Source organism: Panthera onca, chromosome D4, assembly GCF_046562875.1.
Source record: "Panthera onca isolate mPanOnc1 chromosome D4, mPanOnc1 haplotype 2, whole genome shotgun sequence".
In the NCBI taxonomy this organism is placed as follows: domain Eukaryota; kingdom Metazoa; phylum Chordata; class Mammalia; order Carnivora; family Felidae; genus Panthera; species Panthera onca.
The window spans coordinates 28,376,136-28,393,587 of NC_138351.1; the positions used below are offsets into that span (position 1 = coordinate 28,376,136).

General features: G+C 41.9%; 1 long non-coding RNA gene across 3 annotated transcripts in view; it reads right to left on the reverse strand.

Moving 5' to 3' along the window:
• Positions 1-3,389: 3,389 nt before the first annotated feature.
• LOC132663543 (uncharacterized) overlaps positions 3,390-17,452 on the reverse strand; it is a 59,985-nt gene continuing 45,922 nt past the window's right edge. For all 3 annotated transcript variants that reach the window (XR_009603110.2, XR_009603112.2, XR_009603111.2), the window contains one exon: positions 3,390-3,817. This is a non-coding gene — a long non-coding RNA (uncharacterized LOC132663543). The remainder of the gene's footprint in view (positions 3,818-17,452) is intronic.

Consider the following 17,452-nt stretch of genomic DNA (forward strand, 5'->3'; position numbering starts at 1 on the left):
CACTATGATTCGTTGCTCTGTCTCCCCAGTCGCCTATGAGCAAATTAGGACACAGAACGCTTATTTTTCAGTACGCGCCTGGTGCATCGCTCATGCCCAGTACCCTGTAACTGAAGCCAGGAAGTTCTGTCCCGTTCATTTGTCTTTTTCCCCTTTGTCATACGCTTTCATCAAGACCCAGGTCCACACTGATGCTTCCACACTGAATTTTCTTCATTCCACAAACGTCCAATGAGTGCAGATGCTTTGCTGGGGGAATGTGGTTGAAAAACGATAGGCTCCTGAAGTTGAAGGATACAGGAGAAAACATGGAAAAAACAAGCACAAAGGGTATTGAGGTTTTGAAATACCCTCCAGTGACTTTTGTTCCCAGCCGTCTGCTTTGTTTTGTTTCTTTGTTTTCCTCCCCTGCAGACCTTTCCACCATTCAGCCTTGAGTCTCAGAGCCTCAGAAAGGAGATCCAGGCACTGTCTGCAACAGACAAATCAAAGGGGAGGGAAAGAATGAAAACAGAAGCTCTCTCGGTGGGGTCAGTGTTGAGGGAACGCAGGGCTGAGAGAGAGGGCGATGAGGGAAAAGAGGGAGAGAGGGAGAAAGGGGAGGAGGACAGAGAGAGAGGCAGAGAGAGACACGGAGAGACAGACAGAAAGAAGCTCTTGCTCCTTGTCTGTCACAAGCTGCTTTCAGCCCTTGTCTGTGCTAATTGGAAGGAAACTCTGAGTTTCAGAATTTAAACTGGACTGGGCCAAGTCTTAAAATATAAATGACTAAACAGTGACTAGATACCTCGGCTATCTCTCTTCCTGGCTGGCCTACAGATGGTGGCTCGACAAAGAAGAGTGAATAGCAGGAACTAGAAACATTGAAACTGACTCGTATTTGTACAGCCCTCAGTTGGGCCTCCCAGTCCAGACTGTGATGGCAAGAACAAAATTCCCAGCCAAGTACTTCTCCTGTGGCTACATGCTTTTAAAGTTATACACCTTCCAGAAACGACTAGCTCTCTGTTTCAAATACTTGCTTGGAGGTTCATCTCAGAGGATTTCAGATGCAAGACACCAATCAATTATTATGAGAGTGTGTGTCCGATAAATATTTGTTTAGTGGGTGAATTTATAAGTGGTCCATAAAAGAAGAGAAAATATCTACTTTTTAAGGGTCCATTGTCACAGTAAGTCCTCAATAACTATTGCAATTCATTATCCAGAAGTTCCAGGGCAGGAATGCTACTAATTTGTGTTTTCATAGTCAGTCATTAAAGAATTTCTCCGACTTTCTATTTTAGAAAAGTCTGTGCTTAGATGGCCATCTTCTTAAAAGCATTTTCCAGACATACATACATACTACATATAAATATATATATATATATATATATATATATACATATATGTGTATATATATATATGTGTGTGTATATATATATATATACATATATGTGTATATATATATATGTGTGTGTGTATATATATATATATATATATATATATATATAAAGCTACAAAGTTTTATATCTTCCAAGGAATACAAGAGCATATGGGTTTTGGAATCAGACAAATCTGGGCTCAAATCGCAGTTTTGGTATACTGTAGCTGTGACCTTGATCAAATAACCTAACTTCTTGGCATCTTGGTAATTTCAGCTGTGAAAAGAGAAAGGAAAGAAGGAAAGAAAGAAAGAAAGAAAGAAAGAAAAAAAGAAAAAAAGAAAGAAAGAAAGAAAGACAAAGTTGAGGGAAGAGACAGGGAGAGGGAGAGAGGAGGAGAAAGAAAGAAAAAGAGAAGCGGGAGGGGGACGGAAGAGGGGGAGGAAAAAGGAAGGAAATACAGAAGGAGGAGGAGGAGGGGGAAGGGAAGAGGAAGAAGAAGGAGGAGGAGAATAAGGAGGAGGAAACAGGGAAGGAAGGAAGGAGAGAAAGTGAGAGAAGGGAAGGATGGAGGGAGGAAATATTTTTCTTTCAGGGTTGGTGTTGGGAAGAGACATGGGTTAGAGACAACCTAAGAAAATATCTAGTATAGTTCCCAGCACAAAGTGGCTGTTCAAAAAATGGTAATTATTATTATCAGCAGCGACTGCTGATTAATTTGCTATCCCTGAAATAGCCACATGTTTTCTGAAAATATGTATTTGCATTTTGTCTCTGGTCAATGCCCCTTACCTTCTCTGTAGCACTTATTGCCAGGATGGCTTAATGACATCGGTGATTCGGAAATTAGTCTCTGCCTCTAAGGAATGGGTTTTCTCCTGGTTCCTTAATCGCATCACTCTCTTGGTTTTGAACAATGCTTCAATGACTCTTCAATGTCCTCAGCAAGAACCTCACCTTCCCAGAGATGATTTTGGGAGGGGAGAGGAGTGGGTGAGCACGCAAGTCATAACCTCCCAGGGTATTGGGAGGATTAAAAATAACTCTTGAAAAACACGGCGCAAGGTATTTGTAAATAGCATCAAAGAATAATATTAAATGCATGAGTCAATATATTGCCCGTCAAGTGGGCTTTGTGTTCCCGCAGCTGGTAACACCAACAGCTGCCACCAGGGGTGATGAGGGTTGTTGCAGATCCCGAAACAAGGAATGGAAACCCCCAGAGCAGGGCAGAAACATGGGAGATACTCTGAAGAGGACAGGTGAACAGCATAAAACAAGAGGAACCATAATCCACCTGCCGCAGCAGGTGCAGACGCGGCTCACTTAGCTTCGTGTTTCTTCTCGCCAATTCCTTAATGAGAAGAAACTCTCATTTCGACCTCCCTGTATCACAGAATTGTTTTCTGGTTTATGCTCAAGTTAAATTCTAGTAAAACGCTAAAGTTCTTGTTACAAAATCTCGATCAGCTTGTGCTCAGCGAAGCCATGCAATTCAGGTAATTTGTGAAGACAATGCATCAGGTGTTGTCAGATGAGAGAACCCGGCCGCATGGCCATTACCTGATGGTTCATGCCAACATTTCAGTACCCAGAATACATGGGTTTTACTCTAGGTCCCTCCAGCAGGGAGGATAAAGGGGGATATCCCTGGCGCAGGGATAAAGGTTCAAGTGCAAGCAGTTAATTTAGGAGGGGAGAGTAGACTACATTTGAAGGGGAGAGGGGAATTGACACAGGAAGGGGTGTTATTAAATCATCTTCCAATGAAGAAACTCTGGGAACCAGTGCAGAAGCTCCATCTGAGGGACAGGGGAGCTGGGGTATTTATACACCAACTTCGGGTAGTCATCAGTTGAAGGCTATTCCCGGGACCGTTAGTTTCTTACCACTGCTGATGTAAAGGTGACCATATTGCCAATTTTTACTTTATTTTATTTTATTTTATTTTATTTTATTTTATTTTATATTAAATGTTTATTTATTTTAGAGAGAGAGAGGGAGAGAGAGAGAGAACCAGCAGGGGAAGGGTAGAGAGAGAAGGAGACCCAGAATTCAAAGTAGGCTCTGTGCTCTGAGCTGTCAGCAAGAGCCCATTGTGGGGCTTGAACTCACAAACCGTGAGATCGTGACATGTCCTGAGCTGACGTGAGATGCTTAACTGACTGAGCCACCCAGGCGCCCCTTCCCAATTTTTATTTTAAATAAAATGAAAATTGCGTACAAGTACAGGTAAAGAAAAAGGAAGGGGGTGACAGACAGTGATTGAAACAGAGGTGTCACCACCCCCCAAAGCCATTGCTTGCTCGGGCAAAAGCATTCCACACGTCTTTCTGTGTCAGGCTCCACTCTGCATTTTCAGACCTGGTGCGCACACTGCAAAAGTTCCCAGAGCTCCTCAGAGACGACATTTTCTTTCATCACAAGAAATCAGTGTCCGTAATGGAAGAAATCTGAAAAATTTTGGCGGGGCACTGTCAGTTCCTTTTAATTTTCTGAACTGAAATCTAAATTATAGCGCCCAGGGAAAGTAGAGCACACAGATCCCAACAGAGAGTATAAGCGAGTGCGTGCACTTAGAAACACCCAGCTCCTTTCTTGTTACATGAGAGCAGGCACAGATCTCGCCCGTGGAAGTCAAGCTCCTGAATTCAAACTCTGTCCCAGAAAAGCATTCTGTCCCTCCCTTACGTGCTCTGACCCCCACATGACTGAGTCTCCTCAGATGCACAGTAATCCAGTTCTCTCAGTTCGCCCTCTCCCCAACTTCCACCCTAGGGAGCTGTTGGACACTCGGAAGCCGTGCCTTTGGCTACTGTCCAGGGAACAATCATTTCCTGAAGAGCGACTTGTGGCCCCAGAGAGTTCATGGGAGCCTCCCAAAATATGTTCCTTTCTTTCCAGGTCCAGCTTTTGTCTGGGAGACCTGAAACATATGCAAATTTAAATGAGTTTCCCCGCTAAGAAGGGCAAATGAATGGTTTATTGAAACTTGCTGCCTGCAGGAGCAAGATAAAACCTCTCTCGAGCTGTGGCCTGGGACTTTGGCTTCCCATCGAGTTTGAAATAAGGAAAAATTCCCAGCTCACATAAGGGATTCTTTCTTCTCTCAGTTGCACTACCTGTCTCTTGTGTGGAGAAATTCAATACGACCATGAAGAAGCAAGGACTTAAGCAGACCATTGTCACTGATGGGGAATTTGGACTGAGCCCAAGGCAGATGGATCATCTTTGTTCAGGTGACATTCTGAGCCCGGGTACAGGTCTTACTAAAATGACAAGATTGCTCCCCCAAATAATGTCACTTAGTCTTGAGGGGAGTACCACTGACTTGTCTTTGATGGCAGAATTCTTGAACCCTCTCAAGTAAACACACACACACACACACACACACACACACACACACACACATGCACATACATACACACAAGGAGAGAGAGAGAGAGAAAAGGGAGACAGTGATCTCCTTTAAGCCTGGAATTCTTTGGGTATGGTTTCAAGCTAGAAGAAAAATCTTTGTTAGCAAGAAAGCTTGCAGATAAATCATCAAACTGTTTGGAAATTTCAGCACTTTGAAAAATGAGACTGTGTGGAGGAATTTTTTTTCTTTACTGTGTTTCAGGTTTTTTTTTTTCTTAATTCTTTTTCCTCATCCATAACTCAAAAGAGATTGCCCTTTACAAGGTCAAACTTTTTATGCATTTAGTTTTCACGTCACATTGTTAAGGAGAAATATAAAATTCTGGCTTTGGTGTATGTCCCATATTTTAAAGAAACACAGATTGAATCCCATATGCTTTTGAAACTGACCTTGCTTAAAAAAAAAAAAATGAGTTATCATGACCTGGGGTTGTAAAGACTCAGGTTGGGAAAAAAGATTTCCCTTGTGAACATGAAGTTCATTACTGACCAAAGACTGCCGCATAAGTGGTTTAAAACTTTCCCACTGTTGCTGAAATAGCAAGTCGTGCAAAGATGAACAGAAGACTGGATATTTGTTTTTATCCTAAAATATGTTCTCTTTGCCCTTTTTGACCTTAAATGGAGTTTCTGCCCTCTCTGATTCTCTGTTTCTCTTGTGTTCATTGCGGCAATGTGCCGGGTGGCTCAGATGTGACTGTCATGCTCTTTTAAACATCTGTGCGCTTGAATGGTTATTACATTGAGCATTCACACACGCCATACCCTTTCTCCCAGTACCCCCGCGTCTTAAATATACATTTCTTAAAATACGTTTTTTCATCCAAAGATCTAGGAAATTATGAGAAATGCATGGAGAGAGGTAATCACTTACTTAATAGGTCATTTTGGTTATTCCATTGCAAGACTGTGGAAAATCTTTTACTTACTGCTCAGTCTCTCACACCATGCAGTCAACTCTTAATGATTCTAGAGAGTTCTATGAAGAAAGGGGATATTGCAAAAGGGGAGGCAGAAAACAAGACATGATTGGGTTTTAAGGTTGGAGTGTTGACACAATCTGCTACCTCAATCCCTGCATCCAAAGCTTGCATTTGTCTATAACGTTCTTAGTTTTGCCTAGATGCTGACATTTTGTTTAGTTATTTAACTTCAAGTTAGTTAACATATAGTGTAGTCTTGGTTTAAGGACTAGGACCCAGTGATTCATCTCTTACATAGGACACCCAGCGCTCATCCCTAAAAGTGCCTTCCTTAATGCCCAACATCCATTTAACCCATCTCCCTCCCCCCCCAGCAACCCTCAATTTCTTCTCTGTATTCAAGATTCCCTTATAATTTGCCTCCCTCTCTATTTTTGTCTTCTATTTCCTTCCCTTCCCCTATGTTCATCTGTTGTTTCTGAAATTCCATATACGAGTGAAATCATGGTATTTGTCTTTCTCTAATGGACTTATTTCTCTTAGCATAATTCCCGCTAGTTCTATCCACATTGTTGCAAATGGTAAGATTTCATTCTTTGTCATTGCTGAGTAGTATTCCATTGTATATATATACCACATTTTCTTTATCCGTTCATCCGTTGATGGACATTTGGGCTCTTTCTACAACGTGGCTATTGTTGGTAGCACTGCGCTAAACATTGGGGTGCGTGTGTCCCTTTCGAATCAGCATTTTTGTATCCTTTGGATAAATACCTAGTAGTGCAATTACTGGGTCTTAGGGTAGTTCTATTTTTAATTCTTTTTAAAAATTTTTAATTAATTTTCTTTATTGTTGAGAGGCAGAGAGAGACAGAACGCGAGTGGGGGAGGGGCAGAGAGAGGGAGACACAGAATCCGAAGCAGGCTCCAGGCTCTGAGCTGTCAGCCCAGGACAGCCCAGAACCCAACTCCGGACTTGAACTCACAAACCGCGAGATCATGACCTGAGCCAAAGTCAGACGCTAACCGACTGAGCCACCAGGTGCCCCTATTTTTAACTTTTTGAGAAACCTCCATACTGTTTTCCAGAGTGGCTGCACCAATTTGCATTCCCACCAACAGTGCAAAACGTTTCCTCCTTCTCCACATCCTTGCCAACATCTGTTGCTGCCTGAGATGTTAACTTTAGCCATTCTGTCAGATGTGAGGTGGTATCTCATCGTGGTTTTGATTTGTCTGATTATGAGTGATGTTGAGCATCTTTTCATGTGTCTGTTAGCCATCTGAATGTCTTCTTTAGAAAAGTGTCTATTCATGTCTTCTGCTCGTTTCTTCACTGAATTATTTGTCTTTTGGGTATTGAGTTTGGTAAGTTCTTTATAGATTTTTGATACTAACCCTGTGATACGTCTTTTGCAAATATCTTCTCCCATTCCACCGATTGCCTTTCAGTTTCGTTGATTGTTTCCTTCACTGTGCAGAAGCTTTTTATGTCAATGAGGTCCCAGTGGTTCATTTTTGCTTTTCTTTCTTTTACTTCCCTTGCCTCTAGAGACATGCCAAGTAAGTAGTTGCTGTGGCCAAGGTCAAAGAGGCTGCTGCCTGTTTTCTCCTCTAGGATTTTAATGGTTTCCTGTCTCACATTTAGGTCTTTCATCCATTTTGAATTTATTTTTGTGTATGGTATAAGGATGTGGTCCAGGAGATGCTGACATTTAAATGCGAAGGACTCTGCCCTTACGCCGCATTGCCAGATGGTTCAGACTGCAACAAACTGGAGGGATCATTTTTCTTACATTCTGCGTAGTTAATATTGATATGACATCAGATTCACAGAGAATAGGTTTAACCCCATCAGACATCACAAGTTTATCTGCTGGTGAGATTACTGTCAGTTCTGTCCCAGGGGCCTTAAGTGAGACATGGCCAGAGCGGCTCATATTTGTTCCCTGATCTATCTCGTCACCTGGGTAAGTGTTTGACACATATTCAATAAACACCTATGGAAAGAGTCCCTGGAGGTGCCTCTGCTCACTTCAGAGGGATACAGCTGTTTGGGGATGGCCGTTTTTGTTCTGTGTGTTTTTCCTTCCTCTTGGCCTAACCATCAAAGGAGCCTCTGTGACCTGGCTTAGGGTCTCCTCTCCACCTGGTTGGTTACTTCCTGGTGATTGCTTCCTCTCTTCCTTCTTTCTTCTTCTATTTTTTACCTTCCCCTCCTCTTTCCCTTCCTATTCCACTTCCTCCTGTCCTCTTTATTCTATAAAAAAGAAGTCAATAGGTAGATGACAGATAGATGGATAGATCATTATTCATGACAAGCTTTGCGCTAACCTAGCCAATATGAGCTCTAGAAGCAATGTGATTTATCAAATATAATGCTGGCTCTTCATCTGCATAACGGAAGGATTGCCCACTGCCAGACTTCGTGTAGGCTCTGTTCATGCAAAGTAAAGGTACCTACTGATACAGGGTGCCTTTGATGAGAGCAGATTAAAGACTCTGAAAAAGTACTGCTAAACGACATTGAAACGACATTAGCTCAGATCTGGGGCTGATCTGAGCACTTAATTGCCTGAAGGGGCTGAGTAGCTCCTATAAACAAGAGGAGCCATGTGAGTGGAGGTGCCATAGGTGTGGAGACCCCTGGCCCCACAACAAGGGGGCAACCACCATTCATCAGCTGATGCCAGGCAGGAGTTTGGGCCCTGTTGCTAAAACTTCCTGATTTTAAAGGAGAAAAAAATCCCAGTGTTTGTATGAAATTACCCCAGCTTTCTGATGTTGGCAGTTAATGCACTTAAAAAAAAATAAACCTGACTTGTCTTTGGATTCAGCCTGCAGCCCGATGATTTGCTACCTTTGGCTTAGGTTGCCTGTACTAAGTTGTTGTGGACATTATACTTCTTTACTTTAATTGTAAACATAAATCAAGCATTATATCAGTTAGGATGAAGTTCAGCTACTAGTAATAGAAACCTAAATGACAGTGGTTTCAAATGATAAAGGCTTAAAAATGATAAAGGTGTGTTTGTCTCTCACATTAAAAAAGTCCAAGGGTATGGGGTACCTGGCTGGCTCAGTCAGTAGAACATGGGACTTTTGATCTTGGGGTTGTGAGTTCAAGCCCCATGTTGGGTGTGGAGATCACTTAAAAATAAAATTTCAAAAAAAAAAAAAAAAAGAAGTACAAGGGTAGCTAACCTAGAAATACTATGGGGTCCACATGCCTGTCCTATCTTTCTGCTCTTTTCCTCTGTTTCTGCCCATTACCCTCAGCACACACCTTGTATCTTCAAGGCTGACTCATACTCACAAGTTGGCTGCTGCAGCTTCAACTGTCACATCAAATTCTGACCAGGACAAAGAAAGGAAGAGGGGGAAAAGGGCTGCTTGCCTCCCAGTTGAGTAAACCCCTTTAAAAAAGAATTTTCCTAGATGTCCATCCAAAAATATCCACTTGCACATTGACCACTTTTATGTGGAAGGGAGGAAGGGAAACAGTTTGTTCACTAAACATGATGACATTCCCATCATGACCCTGTTGTTGAGGAAGGAGAAATTAGATGGGCAATCAGCATCCTCTCCCACAAGTCTCTATTATGATCCAGAAGACTGACACTCAAAGCCAAATAATCGAAAGTCCTATCCTCGAGGAACAGGGCCCGTGAGAGGCACCTGGGTGGCTCAGTCAGTTTAGCACCTGACTCTTGATTTCAGCTCAGGTCATGATCTCACGGTTGTGAGATTGTGCCCCATGATGGGCTCTCCACTGACAACCAGAGCCTGCTTGGGATTCTCTCTCTCTGTCTGTCTCTGTCTCTGTCTCTCTCTCTCTCTCACTCTTTCTCAAAGTAAAGAAATAAACATTAAGAAAAGCAATGGGTTCAGTGTAAGAGAAATCCTGCCACATTATAGTTGTGTATATACATCCAAGTATTATACTGATAATATAAACAGATTCTATAGGAACACAAAGGAGGGAACAATGAACTTGCTTGGATGTGACATCCAGCAAGGCTAACTCTTAAGCAATGATATCATAGCTAGGGAAAAATCGGCCCGGTCACTAACTTAACCATGAGCCTCACTCCTTGATACTCCTCAGAAAGATGTTCTGCGGGGTTTACGAAGCAATATTAAAACTTCTCCTAGGGAAAAGGAAATGAAAGGGTTTTACAGCAGAAACAATGAGTAAAGTGTGAACCACTGCTTTTAGCCCTGTTGGTATCTGCGTTATAGATCCAGGTGGTCTGATATTGGGTGTATAAATATTTGTGGTAACCAGAAGCAACAGGTCGTTTGGGGAAAGATGTATGAAGGTGGTCAAAAGGTACAAACCTCCAGTTATAAGATAAATAAATAGTGGGGATGTAATTCACAATATGGTGACCATGGCTAACACGCTGTATGGCATATTGGAAAGTTACTAAGAAAGTAAATCCTAAGAGTTCACATCACAAGGAAAACAAAATTTTTTCGTAGCTATATGAGGTGATGGTTGCTAACTAAACTGACTGTGGTATTCATTTTGCAATATATATAAGTCATCATGCCATACATGTGTAAACTTATACAGTGCCACAGGTCAACTACATCTCAATAAAACTGGAAAAAAAGATGTGAACATCTCATGTTCGTGGACAAGGAAACTACGTAAGGAAGAATGGGTGCCAGGTCGACACACATCATGATTTGTAGACAATGAGAATTTTTAAAAACAATCTTGAATCAGAGAGAAAAACAAATATTTGTGAATATCTAGGATGACTGAGCTTTGCCGTAGAAGGACTCATGTCTAAGTCATTTCTGTGTCCTGAATACTTGGAAAAGACTAAAAGCTTATTCAATGTTTGATGAAGCAATGTTTTCCCTACTTGGGGGCAAAGATGGTCTTCTCTGTTTGTAATGAAGGAGGCTGCATGAATTCCAGAAGATGCTAATAGCTCTCTTGAGATCAAGAAGGGCATTTTAAGGAGAAGCCAACATCCAGAGAAAGGTGGAACAAAGTTAAAGATGAAACAATTCTTGGCCACCTTATTGGGTGGCAGAATTGAGATTATCCTAAAGTCAGAATGTATCTGTAGCCAGTAAATTCCCTTTATCATTTTTTTTTTTTGGTCTTTCACTCTTATTTCATATCTTAAACCTGCAGAAAAGAATAGAAAATTATATAACAAGCATCAGTATATTTACAACCCAGCACTTTAAAACTGACATATTTCCTTCCACATATTTTTAAGAAACCCAATGTTAAAGATGCTGTGGAAGCTCTTTTGCAGCACCATGGGGTCCAATGTTCCCATGGCCAAGCAGATAGTTATTTGTTATTTCCATGTTGTAGGGATGGCAAGGCCAAGCTTCTGTAACAAAGAGACACAAAGCTTCCGTGTTTCAAGAATACACAGTTTCATTTCTTTGTCACCCCATCACTCACTCCAATATGAGCAGCCCAGGCGGGAGGGACAGCTCTGTTCTGCAAGGTCCTTCTGGGAAACTGCTTTACTCCTTCCTGTGACTCTTTCATCCCCAGCACTGTCACCACCTGCACACTTGAAGCTACATCACTGCCACTTCCAAATGCCAGCTAGAGGGGAGACAAAGCAAGCTCGGAAGGGATACACTCTTCAGTGGGGACCCCTACATAGTACACATCCCTTCTTCTTACATTCTACTGGAGAGAACTTAGTCACATGGCCACAGAGCATGACACAGGAAGTGAGGAGCTACTGGCTGGCCAGATGGGCACATGCCTACCTGAGACTCTCCAACAATGGAGGAAGAGGAGAGTGGATTTTGTAGCAAACGAGTAGCCTACTACAGGCCATGCTACCATACCAGTACCAAACATGTATGCTTACCTAAGAGCGTAAAGAAAACCAAACACGCATAGGCCACCCAAACCCAAACATGCTAAACAAGATAACAGTGAATTGCAGGCAAAATTTCTCCTCAATCTAACAGGTATACTTCTAAACTCTCCTTAGTAAATAATGAGGCTGACTTTCGGTGTTCGATGGATACTATTTATCAGCTTATGGAGGCTTCTTTCCAGTCGTACTGTGCTAAGTGTTTTTAGTTCTTAGTTACGAATGTGGGAGGACTTCTATCTTATGCTCTCGGGACATCTATTGAGATGATCATATGATTTTTCTCCTTTAAAATTATTTTTTAATGTTTATTTTTGAGAGAGAGAGAGAGAGAGAGAGAGAGAGAGAGAGAGAGACAGCATGAGCCGGTGAGGGTAGAGAGAGACAAGAGACACAGAATGTGAAGCAGGTTCCAGGCTCTGAGCTGTCAGCACAGAGCCTGATGTAAGGTCAAACTCACAAACCACGAGATCATGACCAGGGCCGAAGTCGGACGCTTAACTGACTGAGCCACCCAGGCACCCCTGATTTTTCTCCTTTAATCTGTTAATGATATGTATTGCATTGAGGAATTTTCTAGTACTGAGCCAACCCTATAATTAGTGAGACAAAACTTACTTTGTCATTGTATGTTTTTTAATCACTACTGAATTCAATTTGCCATATTGTTAGGATTTTTGCATTCATGATGATAAATGAGATCGGTTTATACTTGCCTTGTACTGTTTTGTCCAGTTTCCATATCAAAGTTCTATTAGCTTGATAAAATTATGTGGGTAGCTGACCCTTTTAGAGCTAGACTCAGAAGCGATTTGTATAACTTGGGGAATATTTGTTACTCGAAGTTTCCAAAAACTCACCAATAAAACTGTGTGCATCTGTTGCTTTGGGAGGGTACTATTGCGATTCCTGATTCAACTTCTTGAGTTCAGTCAAGTAGTTTATTTTAAATGTTCTTTTCTTTAAAAAAATGTTTTTGTATTTTAGGCTACAAATTTACCTCTAGGTGTGATTTTTGCTGCATCCTACAAGGCTTTATATATGACTTGTATTGTCATTCACAGTTGTCACTGTGATTTTTCTCTTTCACTCGTATAGTAGGCTGAGTAATACTCACCTCCCTTTGGAATATACCCATGTCCTAATCCCTGAAACCTGGGAATATTACTTTATTGGGTGAGGGGAGAAGACTTTGCAGATATGACTGACTCAAGCATCTTAATATGGAGAGATTATCCTGGATATCTGATTAAATATAATCACATATATCCTTATAGGATAGGGGCAGAGAGAGATTTCATCCTGACCCAGGAGGAGGAGACATATGATCATAGAGGCTGAGTTGGAGTGATATAGCCACAAGCCTTAGAACTTCTGGGGCCCCCCAAGAAACTAGAAGATGCAAGGAACAAATTCTCCCATAGCGCTTTCAAAAGGAGTGTGGCCCTGGAAACACTACGGCTTCAGTCTGGTGATACTGATTTTAGACTTCTGGTCTAAAGAAGTGAGAAAATATATTTCTTTTAGTGTTAAGCCACCAACTTGTGATAATCTATTATAGCAGCCATAGAAAACTCTTTTACCATGAATTATTTGAAAGTACCTCTCTAAGTTTCCCTATTTGTGTTTGTCCATTTTTATTCTTTTCTGTTGATTTCTACTTTAATCACTTTTAACTGGAAAACCATTATGATATGATACTAGTTATTTGAAATTTGTAGATAATACATTTGTGACATATATATATATAATACATTTTTATAAATACCCTATATGTACTTGGAAATAACATATATTCTGCATTTGGGAGTTGTAGGATTGTCTTTATATTTATTAGAACAAAGTTTTATTTTCTCTTCCTATCTTCTTTATTCTTAACAACCAGGGGTCAGTTCAACCAATCATTTCTGGTATATTAAAATATCTCAGGTTTCTTTTTAATTAATCAACTTTTCCTCATAATTCCATCCGTTTTTGCTTTTTGTAGTTTGAGGCTACCTTGTTAGCTGCATACCATTTCACAAATTCTGTATTTCCTCTCCCTAGACCCTTAGGCCCCAGTTCCACACTGTCTCATATCATGGATTTAATCACCAAGTAAGAAGAAATTGATGGAGACCCTGGTTAAGAGGCTGCACTTTGAACCTTTCTCCTCTGTCTTATACATTTGTGGCCTCGAGTCCCACCCAGGCCCAAGCGTTAGGCAGTGAACTGATCTTCAGCTCTTTTTTTTTCTTTTCCTTCTTTTCCTTTTCCTTTTCCTTTCCCTTTTCCTTTTTCTTTCTTTCTTTCTTTTTTCTTTTTCCATTTACTAATGCTTCCCTTGCTTTCCTCAGCACCTGGGACACTTTTATTATTTTTCCACTGAGGTCCTTAGATATATTTATATGTGTTTTGAGCCCTAACTATGTCTTCTTCTTATCTACTATTGGGCTATGTAGTTGGGAGTGCCAGGAGCCATCTTGCCTGGAAACACTCCAGTATTGTTAAAAGTAAGTTGAGTAGAGTGTTCTGTTTTTTGCTACTAAGTGATATAATATAATTCTCTCCATTTTACAGACTAGAAAACTGGGGCAGAGGAGCTAAATGACTATCCCAAAGACCCCCTTAGCTCACAAGCCAAGGATCCAGAAATTCAGTTTAACTCTGCTGGCTGGAAAGTATAGGGTATTTTTCTTTTACTATGTTGCTCCCAAAAGAACATTTCTAAACTCTTGAAAAGAATAGCATTTGTCCTACCCTCCACCAGCCGCTCTGCTTTCTCCCCTCTCTACGCCCATGCTTCTAACTTATCTCACTGATGACGATACCAGAGCCAGATTGAATTGATGTTGCCAGGCCTGGGTTTCCTCATAATTCTTTCTTTTCTGGCTTTGTTTGGAACATATGCTCCCCGTGTGCCTGCCATAGAGAAGATGTGGGCTCACTGTGATTCATGGTTCCTCCATGCCAACCAACCTTCCATAAAGCAGACTCCACACAGAGAAGATCTCTTGAAAACCAACTCCTCTGCAATGTCTGAACCTCTTCTCGCAAATGTGACCATATAGCCTTCGTCACCAGAGACAATTAAGACTCTCTCCTGCCTTATTCTCCATCACTACTGTTCTCTCAGCCTCAACATACACCAATTAGAGTCGTAGCAAAGGAATTTGCTTTCATTTACTGTTTCTTTTGTTTAATGTAACCATCCCAAACTTTGGAACAAACAATGCTCTTTCCTTTCCTCTTTCTTTTCTTTTTTTTTTTCTCCCATTGAGTAGATAAGAAACTGCTGTGTATTGTATTTCCCCTTCTCTGTTGGTAAGGTTGTATTTACCACATCATCCTCATGAGCAGGACTGGAGATATCCCACGCCCTAAGAAACTTTCCCATTTTCATAGCATGCAGTCTGAAGATATGAACACAAGTCAAATGAAAATTAAATCAGTTCCAGGAATGTTATGTCCAGTGTGCACAGATAGTTCTTTTAAGAATGAACTCTCTCCTGAGTTAAAATTTTAAGAGGCATGGCAATATAAGTCAATTAGACTATTAACAGTGGCTCCAAATTATAGAATTAAGGGAGTGTGTGGTGACACCAGAATGCATAAATAGGGTTCGTGCAAGTTTGTTAAAGAAATGACGTATCACGGGGTGCCTGGGTGGCAGTGTCAGTTAAGCATCGGACTCTTGGTTTCAGCTCAGGTCATGGTTTCACCGTTATGTGGGTTCCAGCCCCACATCGGGCTCTGCATTGGCAGCCCAGAGCCTGCTTGGGATTCTCTCTCTCCCTCTCTCTCTCTGCTCCTCCCCCACTCAGGCTGTCTCTGGCTCTCTCAAAATAAATACACTTTTTACACAAGAAATGACTTCACGGTGAAGTTGGTTTTTCAAAGAGCCTTTCATGGAGCACTTGTTACTTGTTTCCTGAGTTGTTCTCCGAACTAATGGGCACACGAGCACATCAGACGCTCCCTGAGCACAGTTGCAGATTCCCTGGGCCTCAGGTGTCTCCTAATCCGATGACTGTGGTGCGACCACTTCTGCATGGGCTCTGACTTGCTTCCTGCAGGTGCTGGTGCTGTGCTTACACAAAGGCAGGTGAGGACCTGCTGGGAGCTTAGACACGCAGAGCCTGCATGGGTGGGGAAAGTGAACTAATTATGGAGAGGCATAACAACTGATAACTGCTGATAACTGCTGCCTCCTTCCCTCCCCGAGTAGAGAGCACCCAGAAACATTTCATCTGGTTCTTTGAGCTGCTCCAGGGGATCAGGCTACCAACAGTCCCAGAAGCAACCAGATACAGGATACACTCGGCCCTGGCCCTCCTTTGGTCCGTGATGGGCTCTTGCCCTTCCCTCTGGCTCCCTGGATAATAGTCCCCAGTGGAAAGCTTGGGCTTAAACCTTGTCTGAAGTCCTGCTTTCTGGAAAACCCAAACACAACGTAAACGCTCAAAAACACACTCCCCTGGGAAATGCCATGCTCTGTATCCCATTTATGAAAAGCCGTGATGCCCATCAACTTCTTAAAGGTTCTGAGGAGTCCTCTACCAAAACAAACAGAGAAAACAAAATTTAAAAAGCCTGCGTAACTGCTTAACTTTGTTACATAAAATTACCAAATTGCCGACATCATTCCACCATGAGACTCATTTGGAAAATGGCTCCTAAAACTTGGTACAAGACACACACCCCGGGAAATGCAAATATTGAAGTTATCATATCTTATACTGAAGATTGGGGGTGTTTCTGAGAGTTTATTCACATGAGAGCTGTAGTGTGTTGAATGGTGGCCCCCAATAAGATATTTCCAAGTCCTAACCCCTAGAACCTGGGAATGTGATCTAATTTGGAAAAGATATAATTAAATTAAGGATCTTGAGATGAGAAAATCATCTTGCATTAGCTGGGTTGGCCCAAATCTAATGACAAGTGTTCTTGTAAGACAAAGAAGAGAAGCCACAGGCACAGAGGAGAAGACCAGGTGACAACAGAGGCAGAGATTAGACGTATGCAGCCACAAGCCAAGGGAGAGCTGAGCCACCAAAAGCTGGAAGGGGTAAGGAAGGCTCCCTTCCAGAGTCTCTGGAGGGAGTGTGACCCTTCCAAGACATTCATTTTGGACCTCTGACCTTTTAAACAATAAGAAAATAAATGTCTATTATTTCAAGCCACCCAGTTTGTGGTAATTTGTTATGATGGCCACAGGAAAGTCATACAGGTGTGTCATGCCTGATGGAAAAGACACATGGAAGGGACCTTGCTCATCAGGTGGACCTCTATATTAGGGGTTGGCAAAGTGCCAGGCTGCTTTCCTTGGGGACTGACTCCTATATACAGGGATTTCTGAAGACCATGTTCTGCCTGAGAGCAGAGCAGAAGACAGGAGAGGGCATGGCTCTGAGGGCCTCGGCACTGGTGGACTTGGCTTTGACAGCCCTCAAGCACTGCACACATGCAATGGGCCCAACGTCCTGGCTCTGGGTTTTTCCTCATTTGCAAAAGGTATTGAATGGTTGTTGGTTCCTTTCCAGTTTCAAAGTTCTGGGATCGCCCACAGGGGTCCTTAAACAACAGACTTCCCCAATGTCTTTTCAGTGGTGGTTAACAGAGGGAACAAAGGAAAAAGGGAAGAGGTGAAGAGAAAGAGAGGGAACAAGAGTCTGCTCAAATGATCAGGAACACGCTTAATACCCAAAAATGGATTCACACTTGGCTCATCCAAGTATGAATGTCTAGGCAAGGCCATCTTGTTTTCTTTTCCACCTTGATTGATCTGAACTTGGGCAAGGAAGACTGCAAGCACTTTTCAAAATTTGGGTAACAGTGGTTGAGTAACAGTGTGTAGTATTTAGATCTTGCCCATCGATTGCCTTCCAAAGTTTCA